The sequence below is a fragment of the Macaca thibetana genome, chromosome 5 (genome assembly GCF_024542745.1).
Source record: "Macaca thibetana thibetana isolate TM-01 chromosome 5, ASM2454274v1, whole genome shotgun sequence".
Taxonomy (NCBI): domain Eukaryota; kingdom Metazoa; phylum Chordata; class Mammalia; order Primates; family Cercopithecidae; genus Macaca; species Macaca thibetana.
Window position 1 is genome coordinate 135,702,696 of NC_065582.1, and position 23,458 is coordinate 135,726,153.

Sequence of the window (23,458 nt, forward strand, 5' to 3'; positions counted from 1 at the left end):
TGCTCTTTGTGTGTGTATGTGTGTGTGTGCGTGCGTGTGTGTGGTCCCTTGCTTTTAGAAAACTTAAGCCTAATTTAAACAATACATGGATTTTTAATGTTCTGACAGTTTAATGATGGGCATAATCATAGTGTGCTGCTTCATTTAATGTAAATGGTAAGGTGAGTGGACCAGGGCTTAGCAAATATATTTTACACACACGCACACGTAAACCTATGTTTTTTACATGACTGAAAGCGTGATAACAGACTACTGAATTAGTGTGGCACATTTGTGGGTTTTGTTGTCCAGCAGTTGTCTGTGGCTGCATAACTCACAGTACATACGTATATAATGATTATATATTTTTCCCTAAAATTGAGTTTCTTGCCTTCATTTTGTAGCGGTGAAGGGAAAGCTCTGCCCTCTGAAGGTTCACTGGAGTGAAATAAAAGAAAAGATGAAGAGAAGAAAAAGGCATACGAATTTATTTTATTTTTTATTTTTTCGAGACTGAGTCTCTCTCGGTCACCCAGGCCAGAGTGCAGTGGCACCATCTCAGCTCACTGCATCCTCCACCTCCCGGGTTCAAGTGACTCTTCTGCCTCAGCCTCCTGAGTAGCTGGGATTACAGGCACATGCCAACAAGCCCGGCTTATTTTTTTTGTAGTTTTGTTAGAGACAAGGTTTCACCATGTTGGCCAGGCTGGTCTTGAACTCCTGACCTCAGGTGATCTGCCCCCCCCCCCGACTTGGCCTCCCAAATTGCTGAGATTACAGGTGCTCCTGGCTGGCATATAAATTTATTAATGTGCCCTGGAGAAAATCACAGTAGAGTGATTACCCCATAACCCAGTTAGGTTCAGATGCTTATGTACACTTTTTCGTAAGGGAGAGGGAGATGGAGGAATGTAAGTAATTTTGAGGGTCACAAATGATTCTTTGGATGAGCTTGAGAGATGGACGATTGCTTGCAAAGGATTCTTTGTGGAAGTTGGATGAGCCCAAGCAGAAGTCAATAGCTTCCGACAAAGTTCCTCTGTACTCTAGGTTTGATGTTTGACTTTCAATCTTCTTGCTGCAGTCAGTAGATAATGAAATTTCAATGAAGGGGTGGAAGACAATTGTCATAGCGTTGATAAAGAGTGGACAGTCGTGCAGGAGTATGATTACACAAAGGGAGTGTGATGTAATGGTAACAAACTGGGGGAACTTAGAATGGACTGTTTGTTCAGGTTCTTTCTTCTCTGTGTCCTGGGGTCTTCAGAGGTAAGGATGTTCCTTTTCTCTATGTAAGGGGAGAGTACCTCTCAAATGACGGTCTTATGACCTACTTCAGGGAAGGACACCGGGTTTTATGGCCTGCCTCAAGGGAAATGGCCAGAGTATTCTTTCTATGGTTTATGACCTGCTTCGGAGGAAAAGGAGTGAGGTGAAGATGAAAATGATCTCTCAAATGCTCAGGTGCTATATTTTGGAGTAGTGTGTCCTGAACCACATCATTAGTTTTACTGCCTGCAACCCAGAGCAGCACAGTAGCTGAACCAAATACTCCTTCCAAAGCCAAAAAAGCTTGGATGTGAGTGGAGATAAGGAGAAATAGTAGATGAGAGTAAAGGAATAAGTAAATGGGTTATATAATGAGGGAAATCCAATATTCATTAAGATCTCCAAAGAAACTCAAGATATTATCTCTTAGCTTAATTATATCAGATGCCTGAAATAATGAAGATATATATTGCTAAGAACTCTGCTTTTGAAACCTGAAAAGATCAAATGGAAGCCTGAGTGGCTACACCCTGGGAGACATTTTCATATGATAGACTGATGGACTGGACAGATTATTAGTGATTGAATGGGGTTTTAGAAATGTGCCACTGCCTTTTAACTCTTATAATTCTTTGCCAAAAGGAATCAGTGGTCAAAGATCAAGGATTTGTCTGTAGTATAGTAAAAAAGAAAATAAATATTTAATCTTTGTCCTGAGTTCCTGGCGTGGAAGCTTCTAAAACCTTAGGAATTTACTGGTTTTTGTATGCTAAAGAATGACTCATGGGAGAGTGTATTCGTCCCTTCTTGCACTGCTATAAATACCTGGCCGGGAACAGTGGCTCATACCTATAATCCCAGCACTTTGGGAGGCTGAGGTGGGCAGATCACCTGAAATAGTAGTTTGAGACCAGCCTGACCAACATGACAAAACCCCGTCTCTACTAAAAATACAAAAATTACCCAGGCCTGGTGGCATGCGCCTGTAATCCCAGCTACTTGGGAGGCTGAGGCAGGAGAATCACCTGAACCTGGGAGGTGGAGGTTGCAGTGAGCCGAGATCCCTCCACTGCACTCCAGCCTGGGCAACAGAGAATCTGTCTCAAAAAAAAAAGATTGGGCACGGTCACTCATGCCTGTAATTCCAGTGTTTTGGGAGTCTGAGCAGAGAGTATGGCTTGAGGTCAGGAGATTGAGACCAGCCTAGGCAACATAGCAAGACTGTCTCTTCAAAAACTTTTTAAAAATTATGCCAGGTGCGGTCGCTCATGCCTGTAATCCCAGCACTTTGGGAGGCCAAGACGGGTGGATCACGAGGTCAGGAGTTGGAGACCAGCCTGGCCAATATGACGAAACCCTGTCTCTACTAAAAATACAAAAATTAGCTGACCATGGTGGTGGGTGCCTGTAATCCCACCTACTTGGGAGGCTGAGGCAGGAGAATCACATGAACCCAGGCGAAGGTTCCAGTGAGTCGAGATCACATCACTGCACTCTAGCCTGGGTGACAGAGCAAGACTCCATCTCAAAACAAAAACAAACAACAACAAAAAATTAGTCCAGGTGTGGTGGCTCATGCCTATAATCCCAACTCACGCCAGTAATCCCAGCACTTTGGGAGGCCAAGGCAGGTGGATCACCTGAGGTCGGAAGTTCAAGACCAGCCTGGCCAACATGGTGAAACCCCGTCTCTACTAAAAATATAAAATTAGCCAGGTAGGTGGCATGTGCCTGTAATCCCAGCTACTCAGGAAGTTGAGGCAGAACTGCTTAAAACCAGGAGGCCAAAGTTGCAGTGAGGCAAGATTGTGTCACTGCCCTCCAGCCTGGGCAACAGAGTGAGACTCTGACTCAAAAAAAAATAATAAATAAAAAATAAATAAAATAAAAGAGTTAGTTGGCCAGGCATGGTGGCCCACACCTGTAATCCCAGCAATTTAGGAGGCTGAGGTGGGAGGATCACTTGAGCCCAGGAGGCGGAAGTTGCAGTGAGCTGAGATCATGCCACTATACTCCAGCCTGGGCCAGACCCAGTTTCAAAAAATAAAAAATCAGTCAAGTGTGGTGGTGCACACCTGTAGTCCCAGCTACTGGGGAAGCTGAGGCGGGAGGACTGCTTGAGTCTAGGAGCTTGAAGCTGTAGTGAGCTTTGATTGTGCCACCTCAGCCTGGGAGACAGAGTGAGACCTTGTCTCTTAAAAAAAATTTAGAAAGAAGAATAACTATGAAAATAAGACAAACATTTTAGCTGCTATATTAGAATCATGTTAATTATAGGGTTGATTGCTTCAGAAGGATGTGCTTGCTTGCTTTAATTGGGATCCAGTAATATTCATCTCTGTTAAATTTGTGGTATTCTATTTTAAATAGGGTTAATGGAACCTCAATTTCAAGAAAAAAACTATCTTTCACTTTTCTATTTGAATTTTTGGATATTGATTTTTTCTCATGAAAAGGATAAGAATATGATTTTTAAGTAATGATTTCACTCACAACAGATAAACTTTTAAACAAATATGCTTACAAATAAATGAGTATCATAAAGGGAAATATATCTTATCTTCATAGAATATTATTTATTATACAGTTTATTCAGAATGAATGGAGTATTTGATGGCCATGGACATGCTCCACTCTGGTTGAACCTGTGGGGGGAGCCACTGTTGGCTGAAAGCTCCCCCCCTGCAGCTTCTGTGAACATTACCACCCTCTAACCTTCTCTGCCACAACATCAGTGACCATGGTGGGGTATTAACATAGGCCCATTCTTACAAGATGCAGGATTCCTGTAATGGGGCTTTGGCTCAAGGACTCTGCATCAGCCTGGCTAAGATTATGTTAGCTTGTGCTGAAGTCTGAGACTCCTATCCTTCCCTTCCTCCTTTCCCAGGTGTCAGATAAGCATGGTTTTCTGCAGCCTGTCCTTGCTTACTCCTGCTGTCTTCCCTTTATCTTTCACAGACATTTCCCCAGTAGGTCTCTCTCTTGCACATGGACTCCTGTCTTTGTGTCTGCTTTTCAGAGCATCCAAAGTGAAACAGTGCTTGCTTTTTCATATCACCTATGAAGGGCTTTCAGGGCCATAAAGATCACATTTTCAAATATCTGCCAATTAAAAAAACTTTAAATGCAAACATACTCAAAATATAATATGATGAATTTCATGTTTTAATTATAGACATGATTTATTTCTAATGGCGAACAAGTATTATTTTAATTTTTTTTTTCGAGACAGGGTCTCAATCCTGTTGCCTAGGCTGCAGTACAGCTGTGTGATCATGGCTCACTGCAGCCTCCACGTCCCAGGGTCAAGCGATTCTCCCGCCTCAGCCTCTTGAGTAGCTGGGATTACAGGTGCACGCCACCATCCCTGGCTAATTTTTTGATGTTTTGTTGAGATATGGCCCAGGCTGGTCTTGAACTTTTGAGCTCAAGCAGTCCTCCCGTCTCAGCCTCCCAAAAGGCTGGGATTACAGGAGTGAGCCACTGCCCCTAGATAAGTATTATTTGTTAAGGCTATGTTATCTGGGAAATACTGTTATAAACACATTTTGTTTTCTTTGTAATATTTTTGTGTATTAAAAATGTAATGAGAGTTTTAAAAATCTCTGATAAAACTTGATATAATTCTAAGATTATAGACACAGAAATAAATTTATCTGAAGTTCCAGGGAAATTTGAAGATGTATTAATGTGATAACATTCCAATTTGTTATTATTTCATTCCATCTGTTAAAGAGGCATAAGGAAAATTACACAAACACTGTTAAGAAATATGCCCCCTCAGGATGCACGTCTACCTGGTGACCTGCAGGGGACACTGTGATAGTAGTTCTGAAGGAAAAGGCCTTTGATGGGGACTGCAGACCTTATTATTATGTAAAAATAGTTAATAGGGCCTAATCTGTTATAATGTGTTAAAATAGTCTGCTTTGAAAATCCTTGGTAATTTAGTAAAAATGACTTAAATGATGTATCTTGGGTAAGGATCATTGGTTTGTTTTTTTTTTTTTTTAAATACCCTTGAACATCCACAAATATAAAAACAATAGAACTCTGGCAAAGGAGATAAAGTAAGAAATAGTGGTGCTGACTCATGCTTTAAGAATTATTGCAGACAGGGTTAAGAAGCTAATTTGAATTCCAACAGAGTCCTCTTTAAGATAAAATTCCAAGAGCAAAGTAAAAGTTTCAGCAGTGTCAGTTCAGCTAATCCTGAGAAGGCATTCTGATAGAGAATTCCAAGAGGCATTAGTCTGATCTGAGCTTGTATAGATGACTCTAGATATAAGGTTGTTTCTGGTAGAAAATTAATTTCTATAGCTTCAGTGAATAATTTACACTAGTTTAAATAATGAATAAGTGACTGGTTTGGGTTAAACAAAAAAAGCACCTGCTCACACCTGTAATCCCAACTACTAGAGAGGCTGAGGCGGGAGGATTACTTGAGCCCAGGAATTCAATGTTACAGTGAGTTATGATGGCACCACTGCACTTCAGCCTGGGCAACAGAGCAACATGCCGTCACAAACAGACAAAAAGTATGTTATATATTTATATAATGAGATAAGAGAAAGTTCCCATAATCCTTCCATCCAAAGATATTACAGTGAATGGTTTGGCTTATATTCTTTCAGGTTTTTAATATATTCATGTGTGTATTAATGTATATAGGTGTTTGTGTATATTTTGATTATTATATTACAATATATTTATTTATTTTTTTGAGAGATTCTCACTCTGTTGTCCAGGCTGGAGTGCAGTGGCACTATCTCGGCTCACTCCAGCCTCCACCTGCCGGGTTCAAGCGATTCTCCTGCCTCAGCCCCAAAGTAGCAGAGACTACAGGTGAGCACCATTCCCAGCTAATTTTTGTATTTTTAGTAGAGACGGAGTTTCACCATATTGGCCAAGCTGGTCTTGAACTCCTGAGCTCAGGTAATCCTCCTGCCTTGGCCTCCCAAAGTGCAGGAATTACAGGTGTGAGTGAAAAATCATTTAAAAGTGAAAGTCTATTTTCACTTTTAAACATACATATTATACTTTATTATTAATTTTATAAGTGAAACATATTAATGGGATTCAGGACACACCACCCCAAAATATGACTGTAGAGTCCAGAATGTGCTATCCCAAATATGCCTCTTTGTCATAAGGATTATTGTGAGCTGGTTATTTTGAGAAACAACAGACATAGGAGAAGTTCTGGGGAGTTACCCTTTTGTAAAAGAAATTTAAAGCTGTAAAGGAAATCTCTGTTTATAAGTGTATGTCCCTCTCTGAATCAGGAAGAGAAGGATGACTAAATCTTTAGAGACTTTTAATCACTGGAGAAGGCATCACCTTAATCTGTATAAAAAACCTTACCCTGGATTTATGATATCTTTCCCGGCCATGTAATTTTTTTTTTTTTTTTTTTTTTTTTTGAGACTAGATTTTGCTCTGTTGCCCAGCTTCTCATTACAACCTCAATCTCCTGGGTTCAAGTGATCCTCTCACGTTGGCCTGCCAAAGTGTTGGGATTAGGTATGTATTACAGTTGTGAGCCACTGTACCTGGCATTTTGGTTCTTTTTTATTTTATTTTATTTTATTTTTTAATTTTCTTTTTAATTCTCAGCGAGTCAAGTTACTTTTATATAGAAGGGTGCGCCCTTACAGATGGAACAATGGTGAATGCACCTTTTGGTTCTTAATTATTGAACTGCCAGGCATAGTTGGGCACAGCTAAGTGTTTCCTGAATTTTTTTTTTCTTTTCCCAGGAAGATTCTAATCTCTTAAAGGGCAAAAATCTTGCTTTCCACTTCCCTTATGTTCATGAATTCACAGATATTGACTGCCTACTTTACATCAGGCACTGTGCTAGCCGCTGGAGGTACACTGAATAACAAAATAGAGATAGTGCCTGCCCTAATAGAATTTATACTCCTGTGGGGGAAAGGAAAATTACTTACATCATCTCTCATATGATGACATAATTATGATTCCAATAAATACGTACTAGGAAAAATAGAAAACTAGAAGCAAGGGTAACTGAGATACCCACTTCCCTAGTGCTGGGATCAGAGAAAGTCTTCTCAAAGACCTGGATACTTGGGAAAAGGGAAATAAGTGGGAAAGAGTGTTCCCAGTTAAAGGAACACCATGTGTGAACACGCTGAGGCAATTAGAAGATTCCGAAACCTGGAGTGTGGGAGGGAGGGAGGGAGGCAAGTGAGAAGAGCCAGACCATGCTGGCTGTTGTAGCATAGGATTTTAGAATTTATCTTTTTGGTTTTGAAACAAGGTTTCACTTTGTCACCCAGGCTGTGGTGCAGTGGCACGATCATGGCTCACTGCAGCCTCAACCTCCCTGGGTTCAGGTGTTCGTGCCCCCTCAGCCTCCTGAGTAGCTGGGACTATAGGCATGCACCACCATACTGGGCTAATTTTTGTAGCAATAGGATTTCACCATGTTGCCCAGGCTGATCTCCAACTCCTGGGCTCCAGCAATCCTCCCACCTTAGCCTCCCAAAATGTTGGGATTACAGGTGTAAACCAACACGCCTGGCCCAGAATTTATCTTAAAAGAGTGGAAACAGCCGGGTGCAGTAGCTCACATCTGTAATCTCAGCCCTCTGGGAGGCCAAGGCGAGTGGATCACCTGAGGTCAGGAGTTCGATACCAGCCTGGCCAACATGGGGAAACCCCATCTCTACTAAAACTACAAAAAATTAGCTGAGAGTGGTGGCAGGCATCTGTAATCCCAGCCACTTGGGAGGCTGAGGCAAGAGAGTCACTTGAACCCAGGAAGCAGAGGTTGCAGTGAGCCGAGATCGCGCCACTGCCCTCCAGTCTGGGTGACAGAGCAAGGCTGTGTCTTAAAAAAAAAAAAAAAAAAAAAAAACGCCAGGCCTGGTGGCTTATGCCTGTAATCCCAGCATTTTGGGAGGCCGAGGCAGGTGGATCACAAGGTCAGGAGATCAACACCATCCTGGCTAACACGGTGAAATACTGTCTCTACTAAAAATACAAAAAATTAGCTGGGTGTGGTGGCATGCACCTGTAGTCCCAGCTACTTGGGAGGCTGAGGCAGGAGAATCTCTTGAACCTGGGAGGTGGAGGTCTCAGTGAGCTGAGATGGTGTCACTGCACTCTAGCCTGGGTGACAGCAAGACTCAGTCTCAAAAAAAAAAAAAAAAAAAAAAAAAATTGTGGGAATGGCTGGTGGCCCAGGCCTGTAATCCTAGCACTTTGGGAGGCCGAGGCCAGGAGTTGAAGACCAGCCTCGCTAACATGGTGAAACCCCATCTCTACTAAAAATACAGAAATTAGCCAGGCATGGTGTCAGGCGCCTGCAATCCCAGCTACTCCAGAGGCTGAGGCACGAGAATCGCTTGAGCCTGGGAGGCAGAGGTTGCAGTAAGCCAAGATTGCACTGCTGCATTCCAGCCTGGGCAACAGAGTGACACTCTGTCTCAAAAAAAAAAAAAAAAAAAAGAAAAGAAAAGAAATATATATAAATATACTTTAAAAATTAAATTTAATTATAAAAAGATACTGAATGGGCTGGATGTGGCGGCTCATGCCTGTAATCCCAGCACTTTGGGAGGCTGAGGTGGGAAGATCAGTTGAGGTCAGGAGTTCGAGACCAGCTTGGCCAACACAATGAAATCCCATCTCTACTAAAAATACAAAAATTAGCCGGGTGTGGTGGCACCCTTCTGTAACCCCAGCTACTAGGGAGGCTGAGGCAGGAGAATGGCTTGAACCCAGGAGGCAGAGGTTGCAGTGAGCCAACATCGTTCCACTGTACTCCAGCCTGGGTGACACAGCCAAACTCTGTCTAAAAAAAAAAAAAGAATACTGAATGGATAGAAGCTAAAAATGCTACAAAAACTAATCCAATTAGTTGCTGTCAATACTACATTTACATGTTTTTTTCATTTTTTAAAGAATAGTAATTGTATATATTCATGGGCTACATAGTGTTTTAATACAAACAATGCATAGTGATCAGATCAGGGTAGTTAGCATATTGGTAATTTCAAAGATTTATCATTTCTTTGTGTTGACAACATTTAATATTGTAAGAATTAAAGAGGAGAGAAACACAGAAGATGGCTTTTCAGTCAACAGGGACAGGTTTATTTTAAACAAACCTGAGAGGGGCAGTTGGCCAAGTTAGGTTAGAGTCACACTCTCTTACAGACTAAGAGTTTTTAAAGATTCAGGGTGGGAGAGTTTATGAGAGGCTTGGCCTGCTTCTGTGTCTCTTTGTTGTGCTTCTCTGGGAGGGACAGTTGCATGTCTGTTCCCATACATCTTTTTGCAGCTGCAGGCATATCCCCCCGAGTCTGCTTTTAGCTTTTCTATCTTAGTGTACCTGAAGGGAAAGAAAAGTACTTATTAAGGCCACTGTTTTACTGGGGCCCATTGTATGAGGGTGAAGTTTGGCAGTTGCCCCAAGAGACTTTCTCCTCACCTCCCTCTGTGCCCAAGCGGTCACTTGTGTTTTACTGTCTGCTCTTTCTGGCTGCTTGTAGTTAGAAGAGAAGTGATTTCCTTGACATGCATGAGGCTAGAAAGGGAGTTGGAACTTAAAGTGGCAGTGTTTGTCCGAGATGACGGTGCTCCTGCTCTATCAAATATCCTGCCAGGCATAGTGGCTCACGCCTGTAATCCCAGCACTTTGGGAGGTGGAGGCCGGGGGATCACCTGAGGTCAGGAGTTTGAGACCAGCCTGGCCAACATAGTGAAAAAATCTCTACTAAAAATACAAAAATTAGCTGGGCATGGTGGCGCACACCTGTAATCCCAGCTACTTGGGAGGCTGAGGCACTAGAATTGCTTGAACCGGGGAGGTGGAGGTTGCAGTGAGTCGAGATTGCACCACTGCACTGCAGCCTAAGTGACAGAGCAAAACTCCATCTTAAAACACCCACACACCAACACACCCACACACCCACACCCATACCCACACACACACAGCAACATTCAGTATCTTCTCTTCTAGCTATTTGAAACTATACAATGCATTATTGTTAATTATAAGCAACCTGCAATGCTACAGAGCGCTAGAACTTACTCCTCCTATCTAGCTGTAATTTCATATCCTTTAACAATTCTCTCCCTGTCCTTCCCTTCCCAGTCTCTAATATCCTCTGGTTCCACTTTTACTTCTATTAGATCAACTTTTTTTAGCTTCCACACGTGAGTGAGAACATGCAGTATTTAACTTTCTGTTAAGATCATTTGCCTACTTTATAATCAGACTTTTTCTTGTTTTGTTTTTTGCTGTTGAGATGTTTGAGTTCTTTGTATCTTCTGGATATTAATCCCCTGTGGGATGAGTGTCTGCAAATGTTTTCTCTGATCCTGTAGGTTGTCTTTTCACTCTGTGGATTGTTTCCTCTGCTGTGTAGAAGATTTTTAGTTTGATATAATCCCATTCATTTATTTTTGCTTCTGTTGCCTGTGCTTTTGAGGTCTTATTCATAGAACCAAGCCTGCTGACCTCTTGATTTTGGACTTAGAGCTTCCAGAACTGTGAGAAACTACATTTCTTTTTAAGCCACCCAGTCTAATGTAACAATAATATATGTAGATACATTTTGACTTCTCTCCCTGCCCCCACCAAATATTTAATGGTCAGAATAAATAATAGCAGGGAAGACAAACATGTTTTGTTTTGCTTGAGAATGAAATGCGCCCGATCGTAGTGGATTTTAAGCTCTTTCTGTAGATATACTGGGGGGAATGGCTGGATGTCTTTTTTCACAATTATTACACTAAGATCACATACTAGTTAGTAACTTCAAATAGGGCAGCCAGATAGGCTTCATTTGCCTCCTTCAAAGCACTAAAACCTATACTCTGGAAGCTCCAAGATCAGTGTTAAAGTCCTACACAATTTCTCACACCAGATGCTGGATGAGACATTTGAAAAATAAAAGTTTAGTGAACTTCTAACAATGTCTGGTTTCAAGGAATGCCAGAGTGCCAAGCCTGTAGTGATAAGATTTCTTCACTCCCTGGTTGATTTGCAGGCAATCAGCTTGGAAAGAGCTATGGTATAGAAAACTTGTTCCTTACCAGCCCCCTGCCTTTTGCCCGGAGCTCAGCAAGCTAGAGGTGGCACTGATGCCTGAGAGAGATGGCTGAGCAGCTGCAAACACAACTGAGAGAGGATCTTGGCTATGTAAATTTTATCTCAAAATAAATTGCTACCTTCACAAAGTTGTGGAAAAGGTAACTGCATTTAGATAGGACAGTTAGGCCAGGTGCAGTGGCTTACACCTTAATCCTACCACTTTGGGAGGCCGGAGCAAGAGGATTGCTTGAGCACAGGAGTTAGAGGCTACAGTGAGCTATGATTGCACCACTGTACTACAGCCTGGAGCAAAAACTTGTCTCCTGGAGAAAAGGAAGAAAAAGAGAAGAGAGGAGAGGGGAGAGAGAGAAAGAAGAGAGGGAGGGAGGGAAGGAAGGAAGGAAGGAAAGGAAAGAAGGAAGGAAGGAAGGAAGGAAGGAAGGAAGGAAGGAAGGAAGGAAGGAGGGAGGGAGGGAGGGAGAAAGAAAAAAGAAAGAAAGGGAGAGAGAGAGAGAAAAAAAAAAGAGAAAGGAGAGAGAGAAAGAAGGAAAAAATGAAGGAAAATGGACTCTGTATGTCCTGTAGGTTCATGCTAAAAAGTTAAAAAAACAAAATAAAATAAGGACAAACTCTTTGATAGCTGTTTAATGAGACAGAGAGGAAATATATATAATGATCTTATATATTACTGTGTGTGGTAGTTTGTCGGCAAACATGACCATCAACAATTTCTCCCACCTTATGCACTCATGCTGCTTCTGCCATCAAGTAGTCTATTTTCCCTTCCTTTTAACTGAAGTGGCCTTGTGACTTCCTTTAATCAATAAAATGCATCTTGTGTGACTTTGCCACTTCCACACCTAAGCTTTAAGTATTCTGGAAGCTTCCACCTTCAGTATCTTTGAAGTCAGCCACTGTGCTGTACAAAAGCTCAGGCCAGACCACTGAATGATGAGAGCCATGTGGAGAGACACTTTGGAGGATGTGCTTCTCTGAAATGGTTTGGCCCCAGGTGTGCTTCAGGCTGAGCATAGCCTCATGAGTGACTTCAAATACAAGTGGAGTGGAAGAACCACCCAGCTAAATTCAGTCAACCTACAGAATCATGAGAAATAACGGATCATTGTTATTTTAAGCTACTAAATTTTAGTGATTTTTTTTTTATGAAGCAAGATAAAACTAAAATATCTTATTTAAATGTTTATTTTTATTTTTTTGAAACAGAGTCTTGCTCTGTCACCCAGGCTGAAATGCACTGGCACAATCTTGGCTCACTGCAACCTACACCTCCCAGGTCTGAGTGTTTCTCGTGCCTCAGCCTCCCGAGTAGCCAGGATGAAAGGCATGCACCCCCATGCCTAGCTCATTTTTGTATTTTTAGGAGAGTCAGGGTTTTGCCATGTTGGCCAGGCTGGTCTTAACTCCTGACCTGAAGTAATCCGCCAGCCTCGGCCTCCCATAGTGTTGTGATTACAGGCATGAGCCACCACGCCCAGCCTAAATGTTTATGGGTTTATTTATTTATTTTTTGAGATGGAGACTTGCTCTGTTGCCCAGGCTGGAGTGCAATGGTGCCATCTTGGCTCACTGCAACCTCTGCCTCCTGGGTTCAAGCGATTCTCCTGTCTCAGCCTCCCAAGTAGCTGGGATTACAGGCACATGCTGCCACGCCCGGCTAAGTTTTTGTATTTTTCAGGAGAGACGGGGTTTCACTGTGTTGCCCAGGCTGGTCGCGAACTCCTGAGCTCAGGCAATCCACACGTCTCAGCTTCCCAAAGTGCTAGGATTATAGGTGTGAGCCACCGCACCCAGCCATTTATGTATTTTTTTAATCAGAAAAGCTAAACTTAAGAATATTTCTCTTTTTTGTGTATACAATAGAACCTATGTGTTCCTACCTAAAAGATATTTAATTACATGCAAAATATCACTGTTCTTTTGCAAATAAAGTCCACAACACACATTTTCTCCATGTTTATGTATTTATCTTCACTTCGTTTGTTCAGAAGAGAAGATATCAGGGAAATAAAAATCATCTCATAAGAAAGTTTAATTTATTCATTTTATTTTATGCTACCTTATAAGAAATATTTCTACTTCAGGTATTGGCATGATTTATAGAGGAAAAGAATGCGCTAAATTCTTTTTTGGCTGGGTTCGGTGGCTCACACCTGTAATGCCAGCACTTTGAGAGGCTGAGGAGGGCAGATCACTTGAGGTCAGGAGTTTGAGAGTAGCCTGGCCAACATGGTGAAACTCCATCTCTACTAAAAATACAAAAAATTTAGCTGTTCATGGTGGCGGGTGCGTATAATCCCAGCTACTTGGGAGACTGAGGTGGGAGAATCACTTGAAAGTGGGAGGCGGAGATTGCGGTGAGCCGAGATTGCGCCACTACACTACAGCCTGGGCAATAGAGTGAGACCCTGTCTTAAATAAATAAATTATCTCTTTTTTAATGTAGTAAACACTCTTTAAAAAAAATAAAACCTTGACCTGGTGTGGTGACTCACACCTGTAATCCCAGCACTTTGGGAGGCCGAGGTGGGTGGATCACCTGAGGTCAGGAGTTCAAGACCAGCCTGGTCAACGTGGTGAAACCTTGTCTCTACTAAAAATATTAAAATTAGCTTGATACAGTGGCGCACACCTGAAATCTCAACTACTCGGGGGGCTGAGTGAGCCAAAGAATTGCTTGAACCCAGGAGGCGGAGGTTGCGGTGAGCTGAGATTGTGCCACTGCACTCTAGCCTGGGCGACCGAGTGAGACTCTGTCTCAAAAACAAAAACAAACAAAACATTTTTGTAGAGATGGGTTTTCCCTCTGTTGCCCTGGCTGGTTTCAAACACCTGGCTTCAAGTGATCTTCTCGCCTCCATCCCCCAAAGTGTTGGGATTACAGGCATGAGCCACTGGGCCTGGCCTTTCTGATGTTTTTAAATAAAAGCTTAACTTTAAATTTGTATGTACTTTGGAAGACTACAGAAACTTTTATGTAAATAATGACAATGTAGCTCTCATTGAGCTTATATAATGATAGCTTTTTCTTTAGAGCTCAAAGCTATTTAAACAGGTAGAAAGCTCTCAAGAGGACATGAAGGTTTATATGACTAAAACTGGAGGACCCTAAATTAAGTGATGTGCCCATTTAGTGGCATTGCCAAAGCTAGAACACTGGTTTCCTAATTCTTAGTCCAAGTGCTCTGCCCATACAATTGCGCTTTCTCCTACAAGGTAGAAAATGCAATTAAATAATTGTTACTTATGTGTTTATACTTATACACAATAATCCCTAAAAAAGTTTTAGGTAACAGGGATTTTTTTAAAATGTATATTTCTAGACTCCTTGGATACATATACAACAAAGAAAGCAGAATTAAATGTGACAGGGTCTTGCTCTGTTGCCCAGGTTGAAGTGTAGTTGTGCAATGATGGCTCACTGCAGCCTCGACCTCCTGGGCTCAAGAGATCTTCCCACCTCAGCCTCCCTAGTAGCTGGGGCTACAGGTGCACACCACCACACCTGGCTAGTTTTTAAATTTTTTTTGTAGAGATGAGGTGTCACGATGTTGCTCAGGCTGGTCTCAAACTCCCGGGCTCAAGCGATTCTCTCGCCTAGGCCTCCCAAAGTGCTGGGATTACAGGTGTGAGCCACTGTTGGACTTGATACCAATGGGCTAGGGGAGAGGTCCCCAAATGCCAGTGGGACCTTGACTCTGGTTGGTGTCCAGGCTCTTGACACCATTGCAAGAAAGAATTAAAGAACGAGTTGGTAAAGATAGTGAAAGTATGAAGATTTGTTGCAAAATGAAGAGTACACATTCAAGAAAGGGGAGTGCAGGTGTACTCAAGAGAGGTGCACAGTGGGGTCTGGGGTTTCTATCTCTATGAGTTTCTTTAATCAAGGGGTGGATAAAGAAATACAAAAAATTAAAATTAAAATATATTTAAAAAATAAAAAATAATAAATAAAACAAAAATAAAATATAAAAATCAAGGCATGAAATATTTCATGAAGATTCCTGGAAAGGTAAAGATTTCCTGGAACTGTGGTGCCACCCATTTTTACACCAAATGTATGTGTTCCTGGAACTGTCATGGTGCTGGTGGGTGTGTGATCGAGTATTTTAATGAGCATATAATGAGGTCCTAGGTGAAACTCAGGTCAAATCCAGCACTATGATGGGTCTGGTCAGTCTTAGCCAGCTTGGTTCACACCTGGTTTTCAGGGTCTTATCAGCCCCTAGTTTATGCAGACATTTCAACAGTTTCCTTTCTTCTAATCATGTGTAACTCCTGCCTAAAATTTTCTATTCTCCTGTGACCATCCTGTATTCTTTCTGTTTCAGACTCACTGAAGCCCCAAACTCCTGGGCTCAAGAGATCCTCCCACCTCAGTATCCTGAGTGGCTAGGACTATAGACATCCACCACCAGTCAACTAGTTAAAAAAATGATTTTTGTAGACATGGGGTCTTGGTGTGTTGCCCAGGCTGGTCTGGAACTCCTGGCCTCAAGTGATCCTCCCACCTTGGCCTCCCAAAGTTCTGGGTTTATAGGCATGGACCACTGTGCACAGTCATCTGCTGTTCTTAATCAATGAGACTGTGATGATAAATTGGGACATACGGTCTCCAAAGAGAAAGAAGCTGGATGGCTCATGGCCTGACAATTGATGTAGCTTTACTGAATGCTTTACAGATACGGAAAGCTAAGAGTAATGCAAAACTACAAGGGCTGCATAGTATTCCGTGGGGTATATGTACCACATTATCTAGTCTTCCATTGATGAGATCTTGTCCTTTGCAAGAATGTGGATGAAGCTGGAGGCCATTATGTTACTGGTGGAAGGTATCTGAGTTACTGGTGGCAAATCTGTATGGGTCTGCAGCAACCTCAGTTCTTGCCTCCTCAGAAGAAAGAATTCAACTGAGAGGCATAAGGCAGAAAAGGAGACCCAGACAAATTTCAGAGCAGGAGTGGAAGTTTATTTAAAAGGCTTTAGACCAGGAAAGAAAGAAAAGGAGAGTAGGCTTGTAAGAGACCCAAGCGGGCACTGAGATCAAGTGTGGTGTTTAACCTTGATTCTAGAACTTGATAGGCTGGCCCCTTTCCCCTGACTCTTCCCTTAGGGTGGGCTGCCCACACGCACAGCGCCCTCCTTATCTTTGGCTGCACGTGTTTAGGAAGTTGTACACATGCCCATCTGAGGCTTTCTCCCCTTCTTCAGTGGTGTTTTCTTGGAGAGTCATACCCCACCATTTTATCTCTTAATGCGCATTCCTGGGAAGTTGCTTCTCCCTGGTGTCTGCCTTCAATTAACGCTTTAGTGCAAAAGGTGTGGACCATCAGGAAATGGCCTCTCCCTGGCACCGGCTGCCAATTTATCACTTTTAGAGAGGACATGTGATAATACTGAACCATCATCCACATTCTTAGTGGGTTGGGGAGTCTTCTCCCGCCCCACTCATGCCTAACTACCTGTAACAATTATCCTTAGCAAACTAATCCAGGAACAGAAAACTGAATACTGCATGTTTTCACTTACAAGTAGTAGCTAAGGCCGGGCGCGGTGGCTCAAGCCTGTAATCCCAGCACTTTGGGAGGCCGAGATGGGTGGATCACGAGGTCAGGAGATCGAGACCATCCTGGCTAACACGGTGAAACCCCGTCTCTACTAAGAAATACAAAAAACTAGCCGGGCGAGGTGGCGGGCGCCTGTAGTCCCAGCTACTCGGGAGGCTGAGGCAGGAGAATGGCGTAAACCCGGGAGGCGGAGCTTGCAGTGAGCTGAGATCCGGCCACTGCACTCTAGCCTGGACGACAGAGCGAGACTCCGTCTCAAAAAAAAAAAAAAATAAATAACAAGTAGTAGCTAAATGATGAGAACACGTGGACACAAAGAGGGGAACAACAGATCACTGGGGTCTGCAGGAGGGTGGAGAGTGGGAGAAGGGATAGGATCAGGAAAAATAACTAATGGGTACTAGGCTTAATACCTGGGTGATGAAATAAGCTGTACACCAAACCCCTATGACACAAACTTACCTGTGTAACAAACCTGCACATGTATCCCTGAACTTAAAGTTTTTTATTTTATTTATTTATTTATTTATTTTTTAGACAGAGTCTCGCTGTGTTGCCTAGGCTGGAGTGCAGTGGTGCAATCTTGGCTCACTGCAACCTTCACCTCCCAGGTTCAAGCGATTCTCCTGCCTCAGCCTCCCAAGTAGCTAGGACTACAGGCACCTGCCACCATGCCCAGCTTGTTTTTTTTTTTTTTTTTTTTTTTTTTTTGTATTTTTAGTAAAGATGGGGTTGCACTATGCTGGCCAGGCTGGTCTTGAACTCCTGACTTGGTGATCCACCCGCCTCGGCCTCCCAAAGTGCTGGGATTACAGGTGTGAGCCACTGTGCCTGGCATAAAATTAAAGTTAAAAACAAACCAAACAAAAAACTATAAGGGCCAGGCCCTTACTCAGGGTCTTTTATGGAACTTTCTCTCACTGGCCCCAAAGCAACACTAGTATAGCCCAAGTCTCAGTCCCACTACTACTGTGTGTAGCGTTAAGATTCTCTTCTCTCAGAGTCTAAGCCGAATGGCAGAAGACAAGATAAAGGAAAGTTTTTCCTTCCTCCCTTCTAATGAAAGGTGCACTGCCTCACATTATTTTCTGTTCTAGAATCCGCCTCCCCTCAGGATGACTGCCAGTGAGAATATGCACCCCTCCAAGCGAAGATCTGCACCACCACAGAGGGTGTGGTCTTGCCCGCCACAACTCTCTTAGACCAATTGCCTCAGAACCCATTGAACTAACTTACTTTCTTTCTTTCTTTCTTTCTTTCTTTCTTTCTTTCTTTCTTTCTTTCTTTCTTTCTCTCTCTCTCTCTCTCTCTCTCTCTCTCTCTCTCTCTCTCTCTCTCTCTTCCCTCCCTTCCTTCCTTCTTTCTTTCCTTCTCTTTCTTTTTTTTGACAGGGTTTTGCTCTGTCACCAAGGCTGGAGTACAGTGGCGCTATCTCGGCTTAAACAGGATTCTTGTGCCTCAACCTCCAGAGTAGCTGGGATTACAGGCATGCGCCACCATGCCTGGCTAATTTTTGTGTTTTTAGTAGAGATGGGTTTCTCCATGTTGTCCAGGCTGGTCTTGAACTCCTGGCCTCAAGTGATCTGCCCACCTCGGACTCCCAACATGCTGGGATTGCAAGTGTGAGCCACTGTACCCAGCCCCATTGAACATTTAGATTAAATCTTTGGCACCCTTTAACAAGGTAATGGCATTTGATGCCATTTTAAGTAAATTAGTTAACAACACATTTATATCCCAACTAAAAAAAAGTACTAGAATATATGAATGAAGATTTTGTATAAGTAGCTGAATAGTGGGATTGGGAAGTAGTATAAATAGTAACTGGAAAATTAGGTTTTAGTATGCCAGTAATATATATGTCTATAGAACCCTATTATAAACCTGATAAATTTTAGTGGGAAGTCATTAAAGCCTGCAAAAATGGGGAATGTACCTGAAAGGCAGAACTGGAGACTATGATTTTAAAAAATATTTAATGTAGGCTGTGAAGAACTTTGCATTGTGAGAACTCCTTCCTTTCTTGCTCCCTGGCTATCTTAGTGGCTCTTAACCGGGGAGCATCACATACCTAAGGCAGGAAGATGCTGGCTGCAGTGAAGATGAAAAAGTCACTGGAGTTGATAAACTCTAGGTTCCAACTCATTGTGAAAAGTGGACAGTACATGCTGGGATACAAGCAGACTGTGAATATGATCAGACAAGGCAAAGCGAAATCAGTTGACCTCACCAACAATTGCCCAGCTTTGAGGAAATATGAAATAAAGTACAATGCCACACTGGCCAAAACTGGTGTCCATCACCACAGTGGCAATAATATAGAACTGGGCACAGGGTGGGGAAAATACTACAGAGTACACACACTGGCTATCATTGACCCCATTCTGATATCATTAGTAGCATACCAGAGCAGACTGGTGAAAAGTAAAACAAGTACAGTTTTTCTCTCTTTTTTTTTTTTTGAGACAGAGTCTCTCTCTGTCATCCAGGCTGGAATGCAGTGGCATGTGATTTTGGCTCACTGTAACCTCTGCCTCCTGGGTTCAAGGGATTCTCTCTCCTGCCTCAGCCTCCCAAGTAGCTGGGATTACAGGCACCTGCCACCATGCCCAGCTAATTTTTATATTTTTAATAGAGACGGGTTTCACCATGTTGGCCGGGCTAGTTTTGAACTCCTGACCTCAAGTGATCTGCCCGCCTCGGCCTCCTAAAGTGCTGGGATTATAGGCGTGAACCACCACGCCCGGCAACCAAGCAAAATTTTTCTTTAATAAAACTTGCCTCAGCTTGTTTCAAATAAATATTTAACATAAAAGTTAAGTCATAATTTCTTAAGAAGAATAAACTCTGTACAAGTGGCCCAATTTTCAAAAGTCAGACTCTTTCCCAAAACTTTCTTTATTCATCAGAGAAAGAAACCAGTGATATACCACTGGGCATACTTTGAAGGTTGCATATATGCTACAATATTATCTCATGCAGCTGGACTTTTCAGGTCTTTTTCTTAAGATGGTAATTTTTTTCTTCACTAATGTATTTTTTCATCCCTGTTTCATTTTATTTAGTTTTGAGATAGAATCTTGCTTTGTCACCTTGGCAGGAGTGCAGTGGCACAATCATGGCTCACTGCAACCTTGAACTCCTAGGTTCAAGTAATCCTCTCACCTTGGCCTCCCAAAGTGCTGTGCTGGGATTACAGGTGTGATTCACTGCATCCAGCCTATTTATGTGTGTGTGTTTGTGTGTGTGTTTGAGACAGGGTCTTGCTCTGTCTCCCAGGCTGGAGTGCAGTGGCACAGTTATGGCTCTCTATAGCCTCAACCTACCAGGATCCAGTGATCCTCCCATCTCAGCTTCCCAAGTAGCTGAGACCACAGGCATGTGCCACCACACCTGGCTAATTTAAAAAAATTTTTGTAGACAGAGTCTTCCTGTGTTGCCTAAGCTCTGTTTATGTTTTAAATTAATCTTTGCTCATTATTGTGGTGAGTTACTCTTCACAGAAATGTGTCAGGAAATTCAAATAGACTTTTTTGTAATGTAAAAGTTGTGATTGGCTGGCTGGGGCTGGGACCAGGGGCAGGAAGTGGAGAAGTACTGTGTGTCTGTTGTGTTTGTACACTATTTCATTTCATAACAAACCGCTATTCTACTATATCAAAGTCATAGATTTAAAAATTTACGCTCACAAAAGTTATTTGCTGAAGGCCATGCTCACTTCAGACCAGGCACTTTGCATTCATCATATTATATAATTTTGTCTCACTAAGATCCTAAGAGGTACTGTACTTTTCCTATTTAGGAAGAAACTGAGGCTTAATGCTTTCCTTCAATTCAAACTCACAGTTAGCTGACTCTAAGGTCTGCATCTTCACCTGAGTTCACTGTGAGTGAACCTGTATGTAGCCTTGGGACAGAGATCTTGTTACTGGAACACCAGGGGTTTGGTCTCTGTCCTGCTGCTTGCTGCATAGAAAGCCAACCACTGAAACGACGAGTATTACCAAGGAAGAAAGCTTTAGTCAGATGCTGTAGCTGAGGAGATGTGAGCTCAGTCTCAAGTGCATCTCCCTGACTACTAAAATGCCAGGTTTATATATCAGGGAAGAAGTGTAACAATGTGTAAGAAAACAAGAACTGGGGAGGGGCAAGGAAGCAATCATCTGGTGTGGTGATCTGGTGACTTTCAATTCTTTGATACTTACATTTTGAGAGGCCTGAAGGTCCTTTCCTGAGGAAGGAACTCTGAATAAAATAAATATAACATTCAAGCTGAGACCAGAAGGGTCAATTTCTATGTTTATCAGAAAGAATAGTCTATGGAACTATTGGGCCAGTTTCTTTTTTTTTTTTTTTTTTTTTTTTTGAGACGGAGTCTCGCTCTGTTGCCCAGGCTGGAGTGCCGTGGCCGGATCTCAGCTCACTGCAAGCTCCGCCTCCCGGGTTCACGCCATTCTCCCGCCTCAGCCTCCCGAGTAGCTGGGACTACAGGCGCCCGCCACCTCGCCCGGCTAGTTTTTTGTATTTTTTAGTAGAGACGGGGTTTCACCGTGTTAGCCAGGATGGTCTCGATCTCCTGACCTCGTGATCCACCCGTCTCGGCCTCCCAAAGTGCTGGGATTACAGGCTTGAGCCACCGCGCCCGGCCCGGGCCAGTTTCAATCTTTTTTTTTTTTTTTTTGGAGCAACATGCTGTTTTAATGAGCGCCTGGGTGTAGGCGGGCTGAGGCCTAAAATGGTGTCAGTCCCAAGTTAGGATGGGGCAAAGGTTTTATAGTCTCACGTAAACAGTAAGTGTCCTAGTCTGAAGTAACTGCTACGTCATATCCAGATGGCCTCTTTCTTGATCTTCAGGGGTATGTGTCTTCCGGCCGGCTCTCTTCCTGCTTCTGCTATCTTGCTGACGCACGCTGCTGATGCATGTGGCCTTGTGCCTTGGGACTGGGCCTGAGCACGGAGGAGTTACTCATCCCCTTAAGCTTTCAGGTCCCGGGGAGAATCTTACATTCTTGTCTATTTGGTTATAGAAAAGGGAAAAGGAATGACTTTCTCAATAACTACTTAAGGCATGACATAGTGGGTGGCATGGGCACCTTGGAAAAAGAAAACCTCAATTTTTTGGGTATTCTTGAGAGATGGGTTGGTATCCACCATGTCGCTGTAGCAGGAGCATCGTCTGGATCTGGAAACACGTCTGTGCCTGTAAGACAGTTATGTTGAGAGGACAAGGAGGTGTCGACAGGGAGAGGCATGGCCTCATTTGCTGCTTTACGAATGAAAGATCGTGTCTGGATTAAGGATGGGAGGTAATTCCTGAGTGGCTCAGAGTCTGGTAAGGGTGGAGGCTCCAAGACAAAAGTTTGGCCATACATGATTTCAAAGGGACTATAAAAAGAGGGTGCCTTTGGTGTTGTGCAGAGTCTCATGAGGGTGAAAGGAAGATTTTTTTGTCCACGACTGGTGGGTTTCTAGAGCCAGCTTGGTGAGTGGGGCTTTAACGACAGAGTTAACTTTTTCAATTTTGCCTGAAGATTGAGACCTATAGGGTGTGTGGAGAACCCATTTTATACCTAAGGATGTAGAGACGCCTTGGGTAATTTGGCTGATGAAGGCGAGTCCATTATTGGACTGGATGGATGTTGGGAGTCCAAAACTGGGAATTATATGCATGACGAGAGTATGTGTGACAATATTTGCATTTTCTGAAGTTGTTGGGAATGCTTCTACCAACCTGGAGAAAGTACAGACAAAGACTAGAAGATAGCGAAGCCCTTTATCGGGTGACATGCGACTGAAGTCTACTTGCCAATCTTGCCTGGGTACCTGGCCCTGGGCTTGGTGGGTAGGAAAAGACTGTGGCAGGAGGGAGCCCTGGGGTGACACTGAGTGGCAGATAGAACAGGACTGGGTAATTTCTCGAACACAGATGGAAAGGTGAAGACAACTGAGAATAGGGCAGAGAAGTTGCAGGAGAGGTTTGTAACCAACATGGAAGGAGTTGTGGAGGCTTTGGAGGTGAGGAAGGCTTTGGGAGTAAGGAAGAATGAAGCACTGTTCCTTGACATACCATGGTCCTTGCTTTTTGAAGGTTTTGCGCTCGGAAGTCCTCATTTCTTCTGAGGAGTAAAGAGGAGAGAACAAGGATAGGGACAGAGCATGGCCGGGTTTAGACGGGAGCTGGTTAGCAAGGTGATGTGGGGAGTTTCAATGAATAGAGCATACAGTTGGAGGAGCCGTGGGGCAGGGAAGAGACTTAGTACACTGTGGTGAGCTAGCATGTCTTTGATATTATGGGTTGAATGAACTGTTAGGTTGGCGTGGACAGATAGTTTTAGGCTTTCAAGACTGAGGACAACAGCTGCCACCAATGCTTGGAGACCGGCAGGCCATCTGAGAACTGTGGCTTCAAGCTGTTTTGAGAGGTGGCAACAACCTGGAGGGTGGGTCCCTTAGACTGGGTTAGAACACCTAGTGCAACTCCATGCTGTTCATCAGTATAGAGGGAGAAAGGTTTGGTGAGGTCTGGGAGAGTGAGGACGGGAGCTGAGATGAG

General features: G+C 43.1%; 1 pseudogene; it reads left to right on the top strand.

Annotated features, from left to right (window-relative positions):
• Positions 1–18,981: 18,981 nt before the first annotated feature.
• LOC126954579 (60S ribosomal protein L30-like) lies at positions 18,982–19,333 on the top strand (annotated as a pseudogene).
• The last annotated feature ends 4,125 nt before the right edge of the window (positions 19,334–23,458 follow it).